Below are 18158 nucleotides of genomic sequence, written 5' to 3'. Positions count from 1 at the left end.
TGTTGGAACTTAATTCTCCTAGGGAGGTGTTGATTTGCTCCCAATAGTTTTGTGGAGGAAAGTGCATCCCTTGAGGCATCTCAGGGATTTCATGGTGAGGAATTTCCTCATGCTCTTGTTGAGGTCCATGATCTCTTGTTTGCTCCATCCTTTTCTTAGTGATTTACTTGTCCTCATCAATAAGGATATCTCCCTCTATGTCAATTCCAGCCGAATTGCAAAGGTGGCAATTAAGGTGAGGAAATGCTAACCTTGCCAAAGTGGATGACTTGTCAGCCACCTTGTAGAGTTCTTGAGGTATAATCTCATGAACTTCCACTTCCTCCCCAATCATGATACTATAGATCATGATGGCCAGGTCTATAGTAACTTCAGACCGGTTGCTAGTAGGAATAATTGAGCGTTGGATGAACTCCAACCATCCTCTAGCTACAGGCTTAAGGTCTGGTCTTCTCAATTGAACCGGCTTGCCTCTTGAGTCAACTTTCCATTGAACTCGTTCCACACATATGTCCATGAGGACTTGGTCCAACCTTTGATCAAAGTTGACCCTTCTAGTGTAGGGGCGTGCGTTTTCTTGCATCATTGGCAAGTTGAACGCCAACCTTACATTTTCTGGACTGAAATCTAAGTATTTCCCCCGAACCATGGTAAGCCAGTTCTTTGGGTTTGGGTTCACACTTTGATCATGGTTCCTAGTGATCCATGCGTTTGCATAGAACTCCTGAACCATTAAGATCCCGACTTGTTGAATAGGATTAGAGAGAACTTCCCATCCTCTTCTTCTAATCTCTTGTCAGATCTCTAGATATTCGCTCTTTTTGAGCTTAAAATGGACCTCAGGGATCACCTTTTTCTTGGCTACAACTTTATAGAAGTGGTCTTGATGGACCTTTGAGATGAATCTCTCCATCTTCTATGACTCAGAGGTGGAAGCAGTTGCCTTCCCTTTCCTCTTTCTTAAGGTTTCTCTAGCCTTAGGTGCCACTGATGGTTATGGAAAAACAAAAAGCAATGCTTTTACCACACCAAACTTAAAAGGTTTTCTCATCCCAGAGCAAAAGAAGAAAGAAAGTAGTAGAAGAAGAAGAAAATGGAAGAGATGGAGGGAGAATGTGTATTCGGCCAAGGGGGAGAAGTGGTGGTTGTAATGTGTGAAAATGGAGTAGTGTTGAGGGGTTTATATAGGGGTGGGGGGAGGTTAGGTTTCGGCCATTAGGGTTGGGTTTGGGAGGGAAAAAATTTGAATTTTGGAGGTAGGTGGGGTTTATGGGGAAAAGTGGATGGATGTGAGTGGTTAAGGGTATTTAGGGAAGAGGTATGGAGGTGATTGGTGAAGGGTATTTGGGGAAAAGAGTTATGAAAAGGTGTGAAGAGGAGAGAAGAAGAGGTGGGGTAAGTGGGGATCTTGTGGGGTCCACAGATCCAGAGAGGTCAAGGACTTAACATCCCTGCTCCATTTAGGCGTGCAGACGCCCTTAGATTGCATGTCTGGCGTTAAACGCCAGCTTGCTGCTTGTTTCTGGCATTTAACGCCAATTCCATGCTCTGTTCTGGCGTTAAACGCCAGTCTGGTGCTTGTTTCTGGCGTTTAACGCCAGCTTGATGCTTCTTTCTGGCGTTAAACGCCAGTTTGATGCTTCTTACTGGCGTTTAAACGCCAGTAAGCTCTTCCTCCAGGGTGAGCTATTTTTTAATACTATTTTTCATTCTATTTTTTATTTTTCAGTTGTTTTTGTGACTTCACATGATCATCAACCTACAGAAAACATAAAATAACAATAGAAAATAAATAGATATAATTAGATAACATTGGGTTGCCTCCCAATAAGCACTTCTTTAACGTCAATAGCTTGATAGTGAGCTCTCATGGAGCCTCACAGATAATCAGAGCATGGTTAGGGCCTCTCAACACTAAACTTAAAGTTTGGTTGTGGCCTCTCAACACCAAACTTAGAGTTTGACTGTGGCCTCCCAACACCAAACTTAGAGTTTGACTATGGGGGCTTTTGTTGACTCTGCAGTGAGAGAAGCTTTTCATGCTTCCTCTCCATGGTTACAGAAGGAGAACCTTGAGTCTTAAATACAAGGTAGTCCTCATTCAGTTGAAGGACCAACTCTCCTCTGTCCATATCAATCACAGCTTTTACTGTGGCTAGGAAGGGTCTTCCAAGGATGATGGATTCATCCTCATCCTTCCCAGTGTCTAGGATTATGAAATCAGTAGGGATGTAAAGGCCTTCAACCTTTACTAACATGTCCTCTACTAGTCCATAAGCCTGTTTCATGGATTTGTCTGCCATCTCTAATGAGAATTTGGCAGCTTGTACCTCAAATATTCCTAGTTTCTCCATTACAGAGAGTGGCATTAAGTTTATGCCTGACCCCAGGTCACACAGAGCCTTCTCAAAGGTCATTGTGCCTATGTTACAGGGAATTAGGAATTTACCAAGATCCTGTTTCCTTTGAGGTAAAGTGTGCTGAACCCAGATATTTAGTTCATCAATGAGCAATGGAGGCTCGTCCTCCCAAGTCTCATTACCAAATAGCTTGGCATTCAGCTTCATGATTGCTCCTAAATACTAGGCAGCTTGCCCTTGAACAATGTCTTCATCTTCTTCAGAAGATGAATAGTCATCAGAGCTCATGAATGGTAAAAAGAGGTTCAATAGAATCTCTATGGTCTCTAGATGAGCCTTAGATTCCTTTGGTTCCTCAAAGGGAAACTCCTTATTGGTCAGTGAACGTCCCAGGAGGTCTTCCTCACTAGGATTCACGTCCTTCTCCTCCTCTCTGGGTTTGGCCAAACCAAGTAAGGTTATGGCCTTGCACTCTCTTTTTGGATTCTCTTCTGCATTGCTTGGGAGAGTACTAGGAGGAGTTTCAGTGACTCTTTTACTCAGCTGGTCCACTTGTGCCTCCAAATTTCTGATGGAGGACCTTGTTTTATTCATGAAACTTAGAGTGGCCTTAGATAGATCAGAGATTATATTTGCTAAGCTAGATGGATTCTGCTCAGAATTCTTTGTCTGTTGCTGAGAGGATGATGGAAAAGGCTTGCTATTGCTAAACCTGTTTCTTCCACCATTATTAAAGCCTTGTTGAGGCTTTTGTTGATCCTTCCATGAGAAATTTGGATGATTTCTCCATGAGGGATTATAGATGTTTCCATAGGGTTCTCCCATGTAATTCACCTCTGCTATTGCAGGGTTCTCAGGATCATATGCTTCTTCTTCAGAAGATGCTTCTTTAGTACTGTTGGATGCAGCTTGCAATCCATTCAGACTCTGAGAAATCATATTGACTTGCTGAGTCAATATTTTATTTTGAGCCAATATGGCATTCAGAGTATCAATTTCAAGAACTCCCTTCCTCTGAGGCGTCCCATTACTCACAGGATTCCTTTCAGAAGTGTACATGAACTTGTTATTTGCAACCATGTCAATGAGTTCCTGAGCTTCTGCAGGCGTTTTCTTTAGGTGAATGGATCCACCTGCAGAATGGTCCAATGACATCTTAGATAATTCAGACAGACCATCATAGAATATATCCAGGATGGTCCATTCTGAAAGCATGTCAGAAGGACACTTTTTGGTCAGTTTCTTGTATCTCTCCCAAGCTTCATAGAGGGATTCACCTTCTTTCTATTTGAAGGTTTGAACATCCACTCTAAGCTTGCTAAGCTTTTGAGGAGGAAAGAACTTGGCTAAGAAAGTCGTGACCAGCTTATCCCAAGAGTTCAGGCTATCTTTAGGTTGAGAGTCCAACCATATTTTATCTCTGTCTTTTACAGCAAACGGGAAAAGCATAAGCCTGTAGACCTCGAGATCAAGCCCATTGGTCTTAACAGTATCACAGATCTGCAAGAATTCAGTTAAGAACTGAAAAGGATCTTCTGATGGAAGTCCATGAAACTTGCAATTCTGTTGCAACAGAAAAACTAATTGAGGCTTTAGCTCAAAATTGTTTGCTCCAATGGCAGGGATTGAGATGCTTCTTCCATGTAAGTTGGAATTTGGTGCAGTGAAGTCACCAAGCATCTTCCGTGCATTGTTGTTAGGTTCGGCCATGTCTCCTTCTTTTTTGAAAATTTCTGTCAGATTTTCTCCAGAGAGTTGTGCTTTAGCTTCCCTTAGCTTCCTCTTCAGAGTCCTTTCAGGTTCAGGATCAGCTTCAACAAGAATATTCTTATCCTTGTTCCTGCTCATATGAAAAAGAAGAGAACAGAAAAGAAATATGGAATCTTCTATGTCACAGTATAGAGATTCCTTATATGAGTATAAGAAGAGAAGAATGGAAGAAGGAAAAGATAAGAATTCAAATACAGAGGAGAAGAGTGGGTCCGAATTTTTGAGTGGAAGAGGGGTGTTAGTAGATAAATAAATAAATAGAAGGAGATGAGAGGGAGAAGAACTCGAAAATTAAATAAAATAAAATAAAAATATTTTTATTTTTATTTTAAATATTAGTTATAATTTGAAAATACGAAAAGGAATAAAATTAAAACTAAAATTTAAAATAATTAGTTAATGAAAAGAAATTTTGAAAAAGAGGTTAGTGGTTTTCGAAAATTAGAGAGAGAAAATTAGTTAGGTAGTTTTGAAAAAGATAAGAATCAAACAAAAAGATAGGATTAATTTGAAAAAAATTTGAAGATCAATTTTGAAAAGATAAGAGGTTAGAAAAGATTTTGAAATTGATTTTGAAAAATATGTGGTTGACATTTATTTTGAAAAAGATTTGAAAAAGAAATTTAAAAAGATTTGATTTTGAAAATTAAAGTTGATTACTTGACTAACAAGAAACAAATAGATATGATTTTAAAATTTAAAGATTGAACCTTTCTTACTAGGCAAGTAACAAAATTAAAATTTTTTAATCAATCACATTAATTGTTAGCATTAATTTCGAAAATATGAAATAGAAATAAGAAAAAGATTTTGAAAATAAATTTTGAAAATTTTGAAATTATGAAAGAAAAAATGAAAAAGATTTGATTTTTGAAAAAGATTTGAAAAGGATAGAAATTTTTTTTTAAATTGAAAATTTGATTTGACTCATAAGAAACAATTAAATTTAAAAATTTTTTGACTAAATTAAACCAAATTTTCGAAAATTTATGAGAGAATAAGGGAAAGATATTTTTTTTATTTTTGAATTTTTGATGAAGAAAAAGAAAAACAACCAAAAAACTCAAAATATGAATCAAAACACATGATGCATGCAAGAACACTTTGAATGTCAAGATGAACACCAAGAACACTTTGAATGTCAAAATGAACACCAAGAACTTATTTTTGAAAATTTTTTAAGAAAAGAAAAACATGCAAGACACCAAACTTTGAAATTTTTGAACTTTAGATACTAACAAATTGAAAATGCATATGAAAAATAAGAAAAGACACAAAACATAAAAATGCAAAGATCAAACAAAGCAAATCATCAACAACAACTTGAAGATCATGAAGAACATTATGCATGAGTTTTCGAAAAATTTTTATGAAAAATTAGAACATGCAATTGACACCAAACTTAAAATTTGACACTAGACTCAAACAAGAAACACAAAATTATTTTTGGTTTTATGATTTTATTAAATTTTTTTTATGGATTTTTCGAAAATTAATTGGAAAAGAAAAATAAGGATTTCAAAATTTTTAATGAGAATTCCAGGAATCATGCAATGTTAGTCTAAAGCTCCAGTCCAGGAATTAGACATCGCTTACTAGCCAGCCAAGCTTTCAGTGAAAGCTCCAGTCCAAAACACTAGACATGGCCAATGGCCAGCCAAGCTTTAGCATACAAATCAGGCATACAACAGCTGATCAGATGGGAGTCCACGGACTCATGTGATGATAAGTTGAAATCTCGGTCCAAAGGATTAGACATGGCTTCACAGCCAGCCAGACTTCAACAAGTCATCGTGAAACGCTAGAATTCATTCTTAAAAATTCTGAAGCCATAGAATAATTTATTTTTTTTTTGTTTTTTTTTTTTTGAAAATTTTTCAAAAATAAAAAGAATAAAAACAAAAACTTAAAATTAAAATAAAATTACCTAATCTGAGCAACAAGATGAACCGTCAGTTGTCCAAACTCGAACAATCCCCGACAACGGCACCAATAACTTGGTGCACGAAATCGTGATCGTTCATTCCTTGCTAACGGCGCCAAAAACTTAGTACGCACGTTCATAATTTTAGTTCTTTGTCACAACTTCGCACAACTAACCAGCAAGTGCACTGGGTCGTCCAAGTAATAAAACTTATGTGAGTAAGGGTCGATCCCACGGAGATTGTCGGCTTGAAGCAAGCTATGGTCACCTTGTAAATCTCAGTCAGGCGGATTCAAATGGTTATAGAGTTTTAATAATTAAAAGATAAATAAAACGTAAAATAAAGATAGAGATACTTATGTAATTCATTGGTGAAAATTTCAGATAAGCGTATAAAGATGCTTAGTTCCATCTGAATCTCCACTTTCCTACTGTTTTCATCCAATCCTTCATACTCCTTTCCATGGCAAGCTGTATGTTGGGCATCACCGTTGTCAATGGCTACATCCCGTCCTCTCAGTGAAAATGGTCCAAATGCGCTGTCACCGCACGGCTAATCAACTGTCAGTTCTCGATCATACTGGAATAGGATTCAGTAATCCATTTGCGTCGGTCACTACACCCAGCACTTGCGAGTTTGAAGCTCGTCACAGCCATCCCTTCCTAGATCCTACTCGAAATACCACAGACAAGGTTTAGAATTTCCGGATCTCAAGAATGGCAGCCAATAATTCTAGCCTATACCACGAAGACTCTGATCGTAGATCAGAAGGCTAAGAGATATGCATTCAAGCTTGTTTGCATGTAAAATGGAAGTGTTTGTCAGGCACGCGTTCATAAGTGAGAATGATGATGAGCTCACATAATCATCATATTCATCATGTTCTTGTGTGCAAATGAATATCTTAGAGAAGAAATAGGATTGAATTGAATAGAAAAATAATAGTACTTTGCATTAATTCATGAGGAACAACAGAGCTCCACACCTTAATCTATGGTGTACAGAAACTCTACCGTTGAAAATACATAAGTGAAAATAGGGTAGTCATGGCCGAGTGGCCAGCCTCCCATGGAGGTCTAGAGATCTAAAATGATCAAAAGATGATCTCGAAAATGATCCAAAAGATTCCTAACACAATAGTAAAAAGTTCTATTTATACTAAACTAGTTACTAGGGTTACAGAAATAAGTAAATGGTGCAGAAATCCACTTCCGGGCCCACTTGGTGTGTGCTTGGGCTGAGCATTGAAGCTTTCACGTGTAGAGGTCTTCCTTGGAGTTAAACGCCAGTTTGTAACTTGTTTCTGGCGTTTAACTCAGCTTTGCAACCTGTTTCTGGCGTTTAACGCCAGAATAGGGCAGAGAGCTGGCGTTGAACGCCAGTTTGCATCATCGAAACTCAGGTAAAGTATGGACTATTATATATTTCTGGAAAGCCCTAGATGTCTACCTTCCAACGCAATTGAGAGCGCACCATTTGGACTCTTGTAGCTCCAGAAAATCCACTTTGAGTGCAGGGAGGTCAGAATCCAACAGCATCTGCAGTCCTTCTTCAGCCTCTGAATCTGATTTTTGCTCAAGTCCCTCAATTTCAGCCAGAAATTACCTGAAATCATAGAAAAACACACAAACTCATAGTAAAGTCTAGAAATGTGATTTTTATTTAAAAACTAATAAAAATATACTAAAAACTAACTAAATCATACTATAAACTATATAAAAACAATGCCAAAAAGCGTATAAATTATCCGCTCATCAGTTATCAAGAGGTGGAAGTCATCAAGGAGGAGCTGGATTTTGTACTAGAGCAAGTGGAGAACGCCAAAATTATTTAAGAAGAGGAAGTGGTTGAGGACTTAGGAGATGCAGAACCTCCATGGGAAACTCAAGTCATTGAACCTCCTTCCATGACGTTTGAATTTGATGTTGAGGAGGGTGTACAATCTCTAAGGCATGTCATGGTTGAAAACTTGGAGGAGGTTGATCAAGAGATGGATTCGAGAATCAATGAATTTCTATCCACAATTGAATCCTATCCCATTGAACTAGAGGAAGAGGTTAATGTTACAGAAGCTTGTCAAGAGGTAGAGATCATCAAAGAGGAGCCCAAGAGAGTGAAGCATACATTGGCAAGGCCGCCACTGGAGATACCTTCCCCCAAGCCATTACCATCCAACACAACATTTAAGTGGGTAAAATTCTTATCCTTAAACTCTACCTTCCCACTTGAATATGGTATGCTTGAAATGGATGGACAATTTAGAGCTATCTGCGGTTTTAAGAGTAAAAGGGAGATGGTTAGTGGTTGGCAACACCATTCTAGGTTCATTCTGGTTAGAAGCTCAAGGCCTAATTGCAAGAGTTGGTATAATTCTTAATTGATTGGGTCTATGAGGATGTTTAGGTGCTTAAATGAGAATTCCAAGGCTAAACCACCCAGATGGAATCATGATGATCAACTTGAAGATGGGTGTGGAAACAAGATTTGGGATCCCGGCATACAAGAGGATCGACTTTGGGAGCTCAAAGCTTGTGATGAACTTCATCAAGGCTTGGTGAATTTACTTGGAGATGTTAGAGCTTATTGGAAGTCCAAGCATTGGTGGAATTTTCCAGATCAGTTCAAGCACAAGTCACCATGACACGGAACTCACCAAATGTCCAACTTAAGGACAGTAAATAAAAGTGCTAGGTGGGAGACAACCCACCATGGTATGGTCTTTCCTTTTTATTAGTTTTAATTTATTTCTGTCAGTTTTAATTTCCAGTTATGCATATCTACTTTTATTTTGCATTATATAAAAAAAAGAAAGAATCGACGCGCAAGCGTCTACAACGTGCACGCGTCGTGTGTGATTGCGTAACAACGAGAAAACAAACAGAGAGTTGCGTGGGAGCTATGTAGGAGGGGTGCCTTACGCATAAGCAACGCGACGCATACGCGTACCTTACGCGTGCGCGTCCCCTGCGATTTTTACCATCCACGCGTAAGCGTCAGTGACGCGTACGCGTGGGCTTCCCAATCAGCGTAAAAGGGTACTTGAACAGAGAGTTGTGATGCTATGGCGCTGGAGTCGTGCGAGTAGTCACACGTACGCATGACCGACGCTCAAGCGTCAGAGTGCACTTTTCGCCACCCACGCGTACGCATGGGCGACGCTTACGCGTCACATAGCCAATTCCGCTTTCACGCGTACGCGTGACCTGCGCGTGCACGTCGCATTTTCAATTCTTACTTCTTTCTTCTCTCCTTTCTCCTTCTTTCTTCCTCTTTTCACACTTTCTTCTTCTTCAATTCTTTAACTTCTCATCCTTTTTCTCTTTCATTCTATTTTACTTACTTTATTTGCATATTTTCATTCATTGCATTTTAATCTTATTCATGTTTTATTTTCTTTTCTACGTTTATTATTTTCTTTGTTGGTGTTAAATGTTCTTATTCAACTGTTGTATCTTTTCTCGTATTATTTTGGTGCTTAGTGACTTGTTTTACACTGTTGGGTGATATTCTTTATCTGTTACTGCCAATCTTTTATGACACTTGTATTCCTTTGGTATTGACATGAATTTATATTGTCTTTCATTACCTACTATCTCTTCCCCATTGTTGCAATTTTTGCACTATTGATATGCCATTTGCTTCTACTGTTTTCTCACTTGCATGTTGTAGCTACCATGTAAATTAGACCTTCATTATTTGGCATTAACCCAACCATATTTTATTTATTTTCTATCTTTGTTTCTGGATTACCTTCTTTCCTTTTTTCTCTTCTTTCAAGATGGCCATCAAGAAGGAAAACGGAAGACTTTTACATGGGGCAATCAACAATTCCATCTGCACAGCCTTTGGAGAAAAGCATCAATTGGAGCAACCCGTCCACTTGCACATCTTAGCATGCACCGAGGACGGTGCAATCTTTAAGTGTGGGGAGGTCGACACCAATCTCCGTGGATTAGTTACTTTCCTGTCTCAACACTAATGTTTAATTTTCTTTGTTAATTAGTTGTTGCATTTGCATGTTTGATTGCATGTTTATTTGATTTTTTGCATATTTTACCACTACTTGGTTAAAGTGATGAATCCTTTCCCAAGAAATTATTTTATAGCATTTCACTAATTTGAATTAAAATTTTTATTGAACTTGTTTGAAGAAATATTATATTGGAACATGGTTTAGAGCTCGAACACACAAAACAGTTCTTTATTGGCCTATTTGGAACATGGTTTAGAAATATTATAAAAATATTATATTGGAACATGGTTTAGAGCTCAACATTGGTTTACAAAGGATAATAATTTGAGCCTATTTGATTGGTTGCATTTTATCAACCAATATTTTATTTTTGGTGTGTGTTATTCTCTCTAAAATTGTGATCTTTGTCTTGCTTAATTCTATATTTCTATGGTTTAATGTATGCATGCACTTATATGATTGAGACCTTATTTCACTGAGCTTACATACCCATATGGCCTTAACCTTTTTATTATCCTTTGTAAACCAATGTTGAGCCTACTTATCCCATCTGTTCTTTACTTTAGCACATCATTAACTCTAAGCGTAAAATAATAATGTCCTTAATTTGAATCCTTGGTTAGCTTAGACTAGTGAGAGTATTCATGATTTAAGTATGGGAAAGTTGGATTTGCCAATATTTGGTTTGAGAATTGGGTGTTGTATGTTCTTGTGAAAATGTGCAAAACAATAGTTGAGCATATATTCTTGCATTCAATAATTTAATCATATGCATTGAGAAAAATAAAAGAAAAATAAAAGAAAAAAAAAGAGAAAAAGAAAAGAAAAAAAAGAGCAAATAATAAAAAGGGGACACAATACCCCAAAGTAAATGTTAGCAATGCAAATGAGTTGTACTCAAATTGGGATGCATGAATATGTGGCAAAACATAGTTAATGGATAGTTAGGTTTCATATTCTGATTACATGTATTTGGCTTAAGTTAGGTGGAAAGTTTAAGTTAATTAAGGATTCAGATTTTAGTCCACTTGACCAAATACAATCCTACCTTAACCCTAACCCCATTACAACCCTTAAAAGACCTCTTGATATGTGTATTTGTGCATCAAATTATTTGTTGATAGGTAAAAGAAGAGCAAGCCTTAGAAAGCAAAGTTAGTAGAGAATTGAGAGAATCGAACTTTAAACACATGAGTGATTAAAGTGTATACACTTCCAGTGAGGGTTCGATGCTCAATTCTTTGTTCCCGGCTTTCATGAGCTATTTTCTTCTGCAAGTTTACTTGCACTTTATTTTGTGATTTGAATTAGTGGAATCCAGTTTATGTTTGTCTTGGAGAATTTGTTTACTTTTAACCAACTATGTAGAAGTATTTTGGCATATAGTTGCATTCATATAGATAGGTTGCATTTCATAAATTCCTCCATTCCTCTTCACTCCTTTATAGCTTCTCTTGAGCTTAGCATGAGGACATGCTAATGTTTAAGTGTGGGGAGATTGATAAACCCCATTTTTAGGGTTTATTTTGTGCTTAATTGAGTGAATTTTATCCACTATTCTCACACTTATTCATAGAATTTGCATGTTTTACATTTTCCTTCCTAATTTTGTGCTATGATTGAAAACATGCTTCTTTGGCCTTAAATTTGCTATGTTTAATCCTCTCTTATTACCATTCGATGCCGTGATATATTTGTTAAGTGTTTTCAAAGTTTATAAGGCAAGAATGGCTTAGAGGATGGAAAGGAAGCATGCAAAAGTGGAAGGAATACAAGAAATTGAAGGAATTTCTAAGCCGTCAACCCTGACCTCTTCGTACTAAATTGATCATAACTTGAGCTATAGAGGTCCGAATGAAGAGGTTTTAGTTGCGTTAGAAAGCCAACATCCGGGGCTTCGAAATGATATGCAATTTTCCATAGTTGCCATGCTGTTAAATGATGCGCACGCGTGATGTACGCGTACGTGTGACATTGCGAAAGTTCAGTGACGTGTACACGTGGGCGACGCGTACGCGTGACATCGCCACGTGCTGTACGTATCAGAAAGTGCTGGAAGCGATTTCTGGACTCCTTTTGGCCCCGTTTCAAGCTCAAAAACACATATTAGAGGCTACAGAGTGGGGGAATCACATTCATTCATTGACACAACAATTCATTCACATAATTTAGGTTTTAGATGTAGTTTTCAAGGGAGAGAGGCTCTCTCCTCTCTCTAGGTTTTAGGATTTTAGGTTTATCTTTTCTTAATCTCAGATTTCTACTTTGCTTTAATTTAGTTTTTTTCTACTCTTATTTGTTCTAGTCCTTTAGTTTATCTATCTTCTCTTGTTGATTTATTTATTCTCCAATTTGGTTTATAACTCCATGTTAGATTTGATTTTCTATTTTAATGCAATTTGAGGTATTTCATATTTATGATTGATTTCTTCAATTTATGTTATTGATGCTTTTAATTGGTTGTTTGGATTTTATTGTCTCTTATTGCTTTTCTATGCTTTTATGATGTGCCTTCCAAGTGTTTGATAAAATTCTTGGTTGGATTTTAGTGTAGATTTCTCTCCTTTTGGCTTTGGTTGAGTAATTGGAGACTCTTGAGTTATCAAACTCCTTTGTTGATTGATAATTGAAAATTTCTAGTTGATTTGGATCCCTCTAAAGCTAGTCTTTCCTTAGGAGTTGACTAGGACTTGAGGAATCAAATTGATTTATCCACTTGACTTTCCTTCATAGTTAGAGGTTAACTAAGTAGGAGCAATGGATAATTCTCATCACAATTGATAAGGATAACTAGGATAGGACTTCTAATTTTCATACCTTTCCAAGAGTTTTCTTAGTTATTAATTTAATTTCTTGCCATTTTATTTCCTTGTTCCTTATTTCAAAAACCCAAAAAGATACTTTTCCATAACCAATAATAAATACACCTCCCTGTAATTCCTTGAGAGACGACCCGAGGTTTGAATACTTCAGTTATTATTTTAATTTGGGTTTGTTACTTGTGATAAACAATTTTTTCCATGAAAGGATTATTTGTTGGTTTAGAAACTATACTTGCAACGAGAATTCATTGAGGAATTCTAAACCGTCAAAAATCCGTTCGTCAAATTGGTTGGTGTAAATATATTTTAAATTTATTTATTTACATATTTTATTTTATTTTATTACCATGAGCTGTATGTTTCTTTCATTGAATGACGCGTTCACTACATGATCCGAGCTTAGCCGTGTTTGATCCTGAAATTGAAAGAACTATTTCACCTATTAGGCGAGCTCGGCGTCGGTTAGCCTCTGAGGGTGAATCTAAAGCGCCATTTGAGGAAGAAACAAGCTCCTCTTCTACTGACTCAGTTGATTTACGTGCAGGTAATATGGCAGAGCCCAGAAGGATTACTCTCCAGGAAGCAGGAGCTCCAGACTTTACACTGCAACCGTATCAAGCGCGTCACCCAAATCTGGCTGTAAATTTTGAACTGAAGACTGCGCTAATCAACCTACCGCCCAAGTTTCATGGCTTACCCGCTCAAGAGCCTATCAAGCACCTCAGGAATTTTCAGACAGCCTGCTCAACTACTAGGCATCATGGTACAGATGAAACTACTATTTGGCTATATGCCTTCCCGTTTTCTCTTGAGGGAAAGGCAAGGGAGTGGTTCTACACTCAACCTGAAGCAGTCGTTACCAATTGGGATCTGCTCAGAAGGGAGTTCCTGGACAAATACTTTCCAGCTGAAGTTACAGATAGACTGAGGAAAGAAATTTCCTGCATTATCCAAGGTGAATCAGAAATTCTTTACAAGTACTGGGAACGCTTCAGGAATCTCCTAGTCTTATGCCCCCACCACAAGATTGACCAGTTGGTGTTGATCAGTTATTCCACACAAGGCATGAAGCCTCAGGACAAGACCACATTAGATGCTGCAAGTAATGGCTCTCTGAAGAAGTACAAGACGGCGACAGAAGCGTGGCAGCTGATCGCCGATCTAGCTGAGTCTACCCAGAATGCCAGCCACAGGAACAACCATCCCAAGGTTATTGCGGAGGTTTTATCTAGTAGTGGGACTGCTGCTCTCACACAGATTCTAGGAGAGATGACCAACATACTGAAGCAGCTACAGCTGAATCAACAACAACCTCATCCTCCCCTACAACAACATATTCAACAGTTGGTTCCTCAGAGAGTATGCAGAATATGTGCCTGCTATACTCATTACACTGATGAGTGTCTGCAGCTCCAACAAGAAGACAACACCTTGGCAGCTACTCATAATTTCTATGACCACCCGAATCAAGGATACTATCAACAAGGTGGCAATTATAACCAAGGTGGGAGCTACAATCAAGGTTGGCAAGACAACTCCAACTAGGGGTGGAGTAATAATTCCAACCAAGGATGGAGGGATAACTATAACAGAGGAGACAGAGACAACGGTGAAAATCAGAGGTGGAACAACAACAATAATCAGTAGAACCGGTATCAGCAGAACCTTCCTTACCAACAGCAGAACCAAGGTTAGCCTTATCGAGCACCTCACCAAAGGCAGTCCCAAGTGCCTCAGAACAACCAACAGCAGGCTCCTCAAATTACTTACCCCCTTCCTCTTCCAATGATGAGATGCTTCACTCTATTGCACAAGGACAACAAGACATTCAGAATATAATTAAATTAATAGTCTTAGCTCTACCATACAAGCTCTCATCTCCCGGATGGAATCATTAACTAACCCCAACAATCAATCTTCAAGCTCCAGTGCACTTCCTTCTCAACCTTTACCCAACCCCAAAGGTGTAATCAATGCCATCACTTTGAGGTCTGGAACCACACTGCAAGAGAGGAGTCATGAGGAGCCAAGCTCAAAGGAAGACATTCCAGTTGAAGATGTTGTTGAGGTAGAGGATGTTGAAGAGGAGGATGAAGTACAAGACATGGTTGAAGAAGAAGTAGCTCAATCAGGGAATGGAGCACCAAAGGAAGATGAAGCTACAAGAGAAGCCATTCCTATTCCCTTTCCACACCTTGCTAGGAAGTCCAAAAAGGAGATGGAGCTCGACCCTAAGATGGTGGAGATCTTCAAAAAGGTTGAGGTAACTATTCCCTTTTTTGATGCTATTCACCAAGTACCTAAATATGTGAAGTTTTTAAAAGATTTATGCATGAATAAAGATAAGATACATAATTTAGAAACTATTCCTCTAGGTAGCTCTATATCTGCTTTGATGGGTGATATACCAGAAAAATGTAGTGATCCGGGTCCATGTGTATGGTTACTATTACTATTGAGGGTGTAAAATTTTATGACTGCATGTGTGATTTAGGTGCGTGCGTGAGTATTATGCCATTGTCTGTATATGATGCTTTGAGGCTCCCTCCCTTAAAAAGGTCGGCAGCACGATTTGTTTTGGCAGATAAAAGTATAATCTCGGTGGTTGAAATTGCTGAGGACGTGCTGGTGAGCATTAAGGGGCTCACATTCCCTATTGACTTCTATATTTTGGAGATGCCCCCTAATGACTCAGGAAGACCATCATCCATCCTGCTTGAAAGGCCATTTCTGAAGACTTCAAGGTTCAAGTTGGATGCCTTCTCAGAAACTTACTCTTTTGAGATAGATGGCAGAGCAGTGAGTGTCAACCTGGATGAAGCTATGAAGCATCCTTCGGAAGATCATTCCATCTTCCAGTGTGACATCATTGATGAGACAGTGGCTGATGTTCATCGGGAAGACGTAGTAGAGATGAACAAGGAGCAAGGTGCAAGTGTGGGGAAACCCTCTGAGCCTGCTGAAGATAACTTGCCACTATCACTAGCTCCAGATGATCAAGTGCCTAGCCATGAGCAGAAAATGGAGTTGAAGCCCCTTCCACCCCACCTCAAGTATGCTTACCTTGAGGATAATCAAAAGCTTTCAATTATTATTGCAAAGGAACTCACTTCCCAACAGGAGGCGCAGCTGCTTAGTGTGCTGAGATGACACAAGAAAGTAATTGAGTAGAGCTTGGCGGATATAGTAGGCATCAGCCCTCAAGTTTGTGAGCACCGGATACTTTTAGAAGAGGGAGCAAGGCCTGTTCATCAACCTCAAAGGCGGCTGAACCCCACCATCTTAGAAGTTGTCAAGAAGGAAGTGACCAAACTGCTTGAAGCTGACATCATCTACCCAATCTCGGATAGCGAATGGGTTAGCCCAGTACAAGTGGTGCCTAAGAAGTCTGGAGTCACAACAGTGAAGAATGAGCATGGAGAGCTCCTGACAACTAGAGTGCAGAACGCCTGGAGGGTGTGCATTGATTACAGGTGCCTCAACCAGGCTACTCGCAAGGATCACTACCCCCTGCCATTCATTGATCAAATGCTTGATCACCTGTCAGGTAAATCACACTACTATTTTCTAGATGGTTACACTGGCTATTTTCAAATTCATATAGCTCCTGAAGATCAGGAGAAGACTACTTTTACATGTCCCTTTGGAACGTATGCATACAAGAGGATACCTTTTGGCTTATGTAATGCACCGGCTACTTTCCAAAGGTGCATGATGAGTATTTTCTCAAATCTTATTGAGAACTGTATGGAAGTTATCATGGATGACTTTAGTGTGTATGGTGATTCATTTAACCTTTGCTTGGATAGTTTAGCTAGAGTATTAGACATATGTGTTAGTTCAAACCTTGTATTAAATTTTGAAAAATATCATTTTATGGTAAAACAAGGTATTGTTCTAAGACATGTTGTTTCTAATACTGGTATTTCTATAGATTCAGCAAAGGTAGATGTGATTTCTAGTTTACCTTACCCCTCTTCTGTGAGGAAAGTCCATTCGTTCCTTGGTCATGCAGGTTTCTACCGTAGAATTATCAAGGACTTCAGTAAGATAGCATTGCCTTTATCCAGTCTACTGCAGAAGGATTGAGTTCGAGCTGAGTGAGGATTGCATGGAAACATTTGATAAGCTGAAGATCGCCTTGACTCAAGCTCTGATTGTGAGAGGACCCGACTGGGGCCAGCCATTTGAGATTATGTGTGATGCCTCCAACCATGCAGTAGGAGCGGCGCTGGCTCAGCGCAAAGGTAAGGACCCTTTTATAATTGCTTATGCTTCTAAGACCTTAGACGCTGCTCAGTCTAATTATACTACCACTAAAAAAGAGCTTCTGGCTATTATTTTTGCTCTGGATAAATTCTAAGCCTATTTACTTGGTACTAAGGTGGTAGTATACTCTGACCATGCAGCTCTAAAATATTTATTAGCTAAAAAAGAGTCCAAACCAAGGTTAATATGTTGGATATTGTTGCTGCAAGAATTTGATTTAGAAATCAAAGATAGGAGTGGTTCCCAGAATTTAGTGGCAGACCACTTGAGTCGCCTAGAGCACATTAAAAATGACTCCACTCCTATCAATGATGTTTTCACATTTGATAGCTTGCATGCAATATCTGAAGTAGTTCCTTGGTATGCTCCTATAGCTAATTATCTAGTTAGTCATACCTTCCCTACTAATTTTACTAAGCATCAAAGGGACAAGCTGAAAAGCGAGTCCAAATATTATATAGGGATGACCCATATTTATGGAGGTATGGTGCTGACCAGATAATTAGAAGGTGTGTGCCTCAATCAGAATTCTAGTCAATTTTAGAGGCCTGCCACTCCTCTGAGAGTGGTGGACATTTTGGTCCTCAAAGAACAACTAGAAAAATTTTAGACTGTGGATTCTGGTGGCCCACTCTTTTTAAGGATGCTACTGCCTTCTGTAAATCTTGCTCCCCATGCCAAAGGTTTGGGAATATATCCAAGAGGGATGAGATACCCCAACAACTTATGTTGTTCTGTGAAATTTTTTATGTTTGGGGCATTGACTTCATGGGTCCATTTCCAAACTCTAGTGGTTTCTTATACATATTGTTAGCGATTATGTTTCCAAATGGGTGGAAGCAATTCCTACCTGTATTGATGATGCTAATGTTGTTGTCTCCTTTGTTAGAAATCATATTATCTGTCGCTTTGGATCACCACGAGCAACCGTGAGTGATCAAGGCACTCATTTTTGTAATAGGAGATTGACAGGTCTACTGAAGAAACATGGCATTGTGCACAAGGTAGCACAGCTTACTATTCCCAAACCAATGGGCAA

The 18158-nt window shown here is 38.6% G+C and overlaps 1 non-coding gene across 1 annotated transcript; it reads left to right on the top strand.

The window, feature by feature from the left end:
* Window positions 1-3569: 3569 nt before the first annotated feature.
* On the top strand, window positions 3570-3677 carry LOC148544256 (small nucleolar RNA R71). Its single transcript, XR_015900659.1, has one exon. It is a non-coding gene; the product is annotated as a small nucleolar RNA R71 (small nucleolar RNA).
* The last annotated feature ends 14481 nt before the right edge of the window (window positions 3678-18158 follow it).

The sequence above is a fragment of the Arachis ipaensis genome, chromosome B9 (assembly GCF_059453495.1).
Source record: "Arachis ipaensis isolate K30076 ecotype BB chromosome B9, ASM5945349v1, whole genome shotgun sequence".
In the NCBI taxonomy this organism is placed as follows: Eukaryota; Viridiplantae; Streptophyta; class Magnoliopsida; order Fabales; family Fabaceae; genus Arachis; species Arachis ipaensis.
Note: the sequence above shows the minus strand (reverse complement) of the source record. Positions and strands in the feature narration are given on the sequence as shown.